The following is a 7,609-nucleotide window of genomic DNA, read 5'->3' as shown; positions in this document are numbered from 1 at the left end:
CTGTGCTTTTTGTCCAGGAATTATATTCCCCTGAGTTTCCTGTAATTGTGTCTTTAAAGGTTCATTTTATCTTTCCATCGAACTACTTGCTTTAGGATGATCAAGAACATGATAAGGCCAGTAGATCCATGAACATGGGCCAATTGTCATACTTCATGTGCTGTGAAATGATTCCCTTAAACCAAAGTGCGACTTTGCAGGATATCATGTCCATGGGTAAGACATCCTTTAAGTTCACAAATGGTAGTTTTGGTGGAAGCATTGCATTCAGGGAGGGCAAATACAGAGCAGGAGTATTTTCCACTGAGAAGAAAATGCTCCTCTTTCCATGATTGAAGTGGTCCTATGGAATCAACCCGCCACCAGGGTGGTCGTTGTTCTATCTCCTTGAGGAAAGGTTCCATATTAGGAACTCAATGTTGGTACTTAGCTGTGGCAGTAGCCAAGTCAGCCTTGGTGATTGGGAATCCATATTGCTGAGCCAACATTTCACTTCCATTCCTCCCACCATGGCTACTGTATTCATGCACCCATTGAACACTGACAGGAGTAGTTGGAGAAACAGGAAGGCTAGTTTCCACAGAAAATGTCATCTGAACATTTAACATTGATTGTTAAAATCCTCCTCTGCAGAGGTAACACTTCAATGAATATTCACGTGTCACAAATATCTTCACTTTTTTTGTCCATTCAGAGAGATCTAGCCAAATACTTCTTTCTCATATCTTCTTGTCACCAATTTTTCTAATTATGTTCCTTCAAAGTCCCTGATGATCTACTCAAACCATTAGCCACAGCCCATGAATCAGTATACAGCTGCACATTTGGTCAATTCTCCTTCCAAGCAAACTGACCGACCAGGTACATTCCTCTAAGTTTGCTTCACTGGGAGGCTATCCCTTCACCATTGTTCCTCAGGATGGTTCCAGTAAAGGGCTATGGTGCACTTTTGAGTGGCACCTGCATATCATGCACAACCCAGCAAGTTTTCTTTTTCTTAGTCAACTGTTCATAAGGAACTCCCCATGATGCCATAGGTACAGACTATGAGAAAGATCATATTATGACAGGAGAGATGATCATGGGCATTTGGGACATTTCTTCAGGTCCTGCTCAGTCATACAGTGAACCCTCGCCACTTCACGCTTCGACTTCCACGGCTTCACTATCGCGGTTTTTGCGTAACAGCACCCACTGCCTACACCCGCTCCTTCAGAGGAAAAAGACGGCGACCCACCTGTAGAGTACATCCCTTAAGTCATTTCATAGGCTATTGATTACAGTATTTGTAAGAACTATGTATAATAATACTGTATGTGAAATATGTAATACTGTAAACTAGATGCCATAAATAATATAATAAATAATAAATGATAATTGTAAGGTCCAAAATGTTTTACTGTACTTTCCCTTTTTCGTTTAATAAATTGAGTAATACGAGTGTAATGGTGACTAAAGGGTGTTTTTTCATGTCCTCTATGCTCTAACTACGAAAATATTTGATTTACAAATAAGGAATGCTACTTCGTGGAATTTCATTTATCACGGTAGGGTCTAGAACCGATTAACCGCGATAAACGAGGGTTCACTGTATATATATATATATATATATATATATCAGACAACAGATAGTTTATGATGGGCAGGTCAGGACATGTGTTGACTTGGTGGTCCATGGTAAGGCATTTAATCTCTACTAATTTCAAAAGTGGAGTCATTGTATGCAGAGTGTAGCAGGTTTTTGCTCAAAAATCCTAAGCATCTGCACTGTGATTCATGAATAGGGGCCTACCAAAGACTCTAGACTATATCTTTATCTGTCATTGATACCTTTAGCACCTTTGGATCATCTGGATCATATGACAGGAGTGGCAGAGTGGCTTGCATGACAGCCTAAACCTGTTGCAGGGCCGTCTATTGTTTTTGGACCCCACTGAAAGTAGGCAGCCATTTAAGTCGCTTGATAAATAGGCCAGGGTAGCACATCTAAGCAGAAGAGGCTTTTTACTCCCATAATGAATTACTCTTTCAGAAACCTACAAGGACAATTCTAACCTGTCCTATAGCATTGTTATGAGTCAGAATGCACTCAGTGGTGGTGACAGCACACCTAAATGAGGGATATGTTGCCTCCAAAATCCAAAGAGGTCCACTTTCTTTTTAGTTGGGGGAAGGGCCATATGGCATTGACTACTTAGGCAGAGTGTCCCTAGGTATGAAACAGAAGGAAGCCTACGATATATTTACTTGATATAAATAAGTAGGAAAATTAATAAGCAGAAAAATCAGGTGAATGTCAGTCTAACCCAAATTACCAAAATACAAGGTAATGATTCCTCAATTAATTCTGAGACTTGAGCTCGTTTCCAGACCCACAATACCTTGAATGAAGGGGAGGCTGGGTCCCTTTGAGGAAGGACATGGCTATAGCACCAAAAATTTATACTGCTCATCTTTTTCTCAGCCCACCCCCGAACCCCCAAGGGGATCTGTGGCTGTTCATGAGTGACTGTTCATTAAGGAAATGCAAATAAGCAGACTTTTCGGAGATTATTGGACCCTGGGACGGAGTTGGTCCTCATTGCAATAAACCCCATATGTTTTGAAGGCCCACCAATCAGAGTGGGAACATATGGAAATCAGGTTATTAATTCAGTCTTAGCTCAGGTTCATCTCACTGAATCCAATGGCTCCCTGAACTCATCCTATGTTAATTTTCCAAATTCCAGAATGTATTATTGGAATAGACATACTTAACAACTCCCAGAATTCCCATAGTGGATCGCTGAAATATATGATAAGTCCAATTATGGTAAGAAAAATCAAGTGGAGGCCATTAGAATGGCCTCTGCCTAGGAAAATAATAAGCCAACAATCTGTACTGCAATCATGGAGGATTACAGAGATTAGTGGCATCATTAGAACTTGAAGGTGGTGATAGCCACCTCCATTGACCAGTGCAAAAATCTTATGGATGTTGGAGAATGACAATAGATTATCATGAACTTAACCCAAGTGGTGACTCTAATTATAGCTTTTGTTCCAGATGTGATTTTGTTGCTTGAGCACATTAATATTTCTCCTGATACCTGTTATGCAGCTTTTTTTTTTCAATTTTGGTTTTGAAGGACCACCTGAAGCATCTGGCCTTCATTTGACAAAGGTAACAGGAGACTTTCACAACTCTCCCTGAGAGTTATATTAAGTCATCAGCCACATATCATAATTTAGACTCAAGGACTTTGATCATATTTTTCATTCATAAAATGTCACACTGGCTCATTTCATTAGTAGTATTATGTTGATTGGACAAACTAAAGAAAAATTATCAATGACTTTGATTATGGTAAAACATCTTCCTACTCCCCAAACAAACTAACCAACATAAATTCTGACTCATGGTGACCCTATTTTATGTATTATTGGTCTATATAGTCATATTCCACATTTCATTCCCATTTGTCCTAGTCAATACCCTCACTTTAATATTAGACACTTTGCTAGGTTGAGAATTAAGTTGACATTGTAATTCATCTACTTGTATGATAAGTCTCTGGCTTTGGTTTTCAGCCATATTAGTTCTGTTACTAGATGGGATAAGTCTTTCTTTTATGATACAAGTAGAAGCTTTGAGGCCTTTTATTCAGCATTTTGACCAGACTTTTGTAACTCTGAGTTCATGTTTTCCCTTTAGCTATTTGTCTATTGCAAGCAACAACTAACCAGCTTCCGTATATTTCTTATCCTGACAAAATTGCAGGAAAATATCAAACACCCAATCAATCAGAACCTCATTTCCACCAGCACTTCATTTGTCACTCTAGTTTATTGCTTGGTTACCATTACCTTGATCAATGTTCCTCTATCTTTTGATTTTTAGTCTATTTTTGCCTTTGTGTCTAAGGTGTACTGCCTTCTTTAATGCAGCATATCAATGGGTCTTGTTTTCTTATCTGCGACTTTATGTCCTCTGACTGGTGCTTTTAATCCATTAACATCCAGCGTTGCTATAGATACGTGCGCGCGCATGTGCGCGCGCATGCTTTGGTGGTTTTATTGGTTTCTTTGTTCTTCTATATTTCTGTGCTGTTTTGAATATTGTTTGTTTGCTGATTTCTAGATGGTGTTGTCATTTATTTGATTCCCAAGTCTTCTGCTATTAGTATTTATTCTCTGTCCAAAGTGTTCTCTTTAGTTTTTTTTGTGATGCTTGTCTTGTCTTTAAATTCCATTAATTTCCCATTTTCTGGAAATATTCTTATTTCTCTCTCATATTTGAGGGATAGTTTTCCTGAGTATAAGGTTCTTGACTCAGATTTTTCTGTGAGGATTTCATATATGTCACTCTAGAATCCTTCTTTAATATCATCAATGTTTTATTCAGAGTATCTTGCCTTCTTAGGGAAAATAGAAAAGGAAAGCCAAGCAAGGAAATGAACATATTCTATGCCCACACTATATTCATACTGTATGTGTCAACAATACAAACACATATCTATCTGTCTTACACAACAAATACTATAACTTGTCGTTCAACCCAAAAGCTCAAATTACCAGTATCAATACTTCTTATATGCAACTGGAGTTCTAATGATGATTCTATGATCTTGAAGGAATTTGAGAAACATCTAGAATTCTGAAAGGTATGTTTTAACCATGTCAAGGTCAGTATTATTGTAACAGTACTTGGCTATTGGGAAATTATGTACTTAACATTACTCTTCTCATTTGCTATATGGGCATATTTTTGAGTAAATTCACATTTTATTTCATATGTGGTCTTCAGCTGTGGTGTATATGTAATATAAAAGAGACACAATTCTAGATATCATCAATAAAAGAAGAAAATAAATCTGTGAAACACCTCAAGACATGGATGCATTTGTAGGACATTATGCTGAGTGAAATTAGTCAATTACAAAAGAACAACTATTGTATGAGGCCACTATTGTTTAAAAAATAACAAGAAAAAGATTCCACACTAGATGAAACAGACTTTGATGCTTCCCAAGGGTGGGAGGGGAAAAGAAGAAAGAAAATTCACAGATTGAGGGTAAACTAGTGTGAACTTGAGGGCAATATCCACCATGATATAGAAGGGCAAAAATATGTTGGAAACGGAAAGCCATTGTGAGTTCTGATAAGTTGTTGAATACTAAAATAATAATTTGCTCTGTTAGTCCTTACTTAATTTACAGTAAAAAGTCTCTAAGCCGCTAACATATAACATTAGTATGCAATATTAGTGAGCTTTTTGCATTTAGTTGTTCAGAGTTCTGGTATTCAGTGATAGTACTTCATTTGATAATGGAGTCTCTGGAGAAGATATGGTTGCTAAAATATGCCTTATCTCTCTCTAAATGTGTTTTCCATAATAACAAAGATTGGATGTTCAGGGTAGAGAACTTCCTTCCTCTCTACTGGCCCAATTAAATAAAAATGATAATATGGTCGGTCTTGCTGAAGTGTATGGACTGTGAAGAGCTTAAGGTGCTTCTGTTGAGTTAAGCAACTCTACAAGAGGGCTATTGTCTAATTCTGAGAAAATATGCATCGTTCATTCACTCATGTAACATATATTATTTAACACAAATATTAATGAAAAAAAATTGAAGTTAACAAGGATTTCATTTTACCTGGGTCCATAATCAATGCTCATGGAAGAAGCAGTTAAAAAACAAAGTATTGCATTGGGCAGATCTGCAAAAGGCGGTCTTTTGCAAATATGTCCCTTTGAAGATTAAGGCACACCTGACTCAAGCTGCGGTCTCTTCACTTTCCTCAGACGTGAAACGTGGGCCATGAATCAGCAGACCAAAGCAGGACGGATGCCTTTGAATCGTGATCTTGGTGAAGAATACGGAATATACCATGAGCTGTAGAAGAACAACCGATCTGTCTGGGAGGAAGTGCAACTACAACACTCTTTAAAAGAAAGGATGTCAAATTTTGTCTCACAGACATTGGGAATGTGATCAGAAGAGACCAGTCTCTGAAGGACATCATCGCTGGTGAAGTAGTCTGTGAAAAAGGAACACCAAGATGGATTGACACAGTGGCTTCCACAATGGGTTCAAGCAAAGCAATGATTGTGAGGCTGGTGTGGGAGTAGGTAGTTTTTTGTTCTGTTGTGCATAGGGTCACTATGAGCAGTAACCAACTGAGCAGCACCTAACAAGAACAACACTGTATGCCAAGTTCCGATCTAGGTTTGGGACATAGCAATGAACAGACGAAAGGTCCCAACCCTAGGGAGAGGCTGTATTTTGGCAGAGTCTCAGAAAGGTTTTCCGTTTATATCCAAAATTATGCAGTTAAGGACTGGTGCAACACAGAATATGTACCCCCTAATCACCATGCTTTGGTACTAAATATTAGTCAGATAACTTATAAGGAGAATCTCAATATGTACTGCTTTTTGAACTTTATGGCAAAATGTTACAGAATCTATTTATTTCTACAAATATTTATGAGTATCTGCTACACAACATTGCTGGGTGGTGCAAATGGTTAACACACTCAGTTGCTAACTGAAGAATTTAAGGTCTGAATGAACTGTACCAAAGACATCTTAGAAGAAAGGCCTGACAATATATTTTGTAAAAATCTGTCATTAAAAGCCTTACAGAGCACAGTTCTACTGTGACATACATGGAATCACTATGACTCAGAATTGACTTGACAGCAATGGTTATTCATTACTTAACTATACACGTGTAAAGGAAATAGCAGACTGTGTCTTCACCATACTAAGGGGCGGATGCCAACTTCCCTGGCTTTAAGGGCACTGGATGAGATAACAATGGAAACACTAATTAAGTGATGGTTCTGTTTCTAGTACTTTTAGTTACCATGTATAAAAATGTATCCATTTCAAAAGTATGGGCCAGATGTTTGAATTTGGGGCTATAAGCCTTGTATAGGATTTGGCAGTTTTCAAAATACATTCAACATGTTATTTTAGTAGTTCGTTATAATTACCAAGAGAGTAGATTGAAAAGATTATATTATTGTAGTGTTACACTTGAGAAAGCCAACATGATTCGACTTGCTCTAAGACACATAAATAATAAACATTAGGACCAAGACATAGATTCCTCTCTTCTTATAAATTATGGCTTAGTTATCTCTGTTTGAAGGACAAAATTGAGTTTGTGTTATAAAGAATTATTTATGCAGCATATACCATGCTAAATATAAGGGAACCCTGGTGGTATGTTGGGTTAGATGTTGGACTGATGACCACAGTGAACCCATCTCCTTGAAGGAAAAATGAGGCTACCTGCACCCATAAGATTACTGCCTGAGAAACTCTAGGGAACAGGTCTACTTTGTCCTACAGGGCCACTATGAATCAGAATCACCTGAATGGGAGTGGGTGGGTTATGCTCAGTATATCATAAACTGCCTGAAAATCCAACACATGAATCTTGAAGGAAGTATAGCTAGGATGTTTTTAGAGAAGTGTGAATAGTTTGACTTCTTTTGCTTACTTTGGATGGGCACATAATCAGGAAAGACCAGTCACTAGAAAATGATTTCATGTTTGAAAGTGGACCAGTGAATATTAGGGGAGCTCTCCATGAGTGGGCTTGACATGGTGGCTCTG

The sequence above is a fragment of the Echinops telfairi genome, unplaced genomic scaffold (genome assembly GCF_000313985.2).
Source record: "Echinops telfairi isolate 266 unplaced genomic scaffold, ASM31398v2 ScPeMD7_7467;HRSCAF=8505_0, whole genome shotgun sequence".
Taxonomy (NCBI): Eukaryota; Metazoa; Chordata; class Mammalia; order Afrosoricida; family Tenrecidae; genus Echinops; species Echinops telfairi.
The sequence above is the reverse complement of the archived record's forward strand: the minus strand, read 5'-3'. Positions refer to the sequence as shown.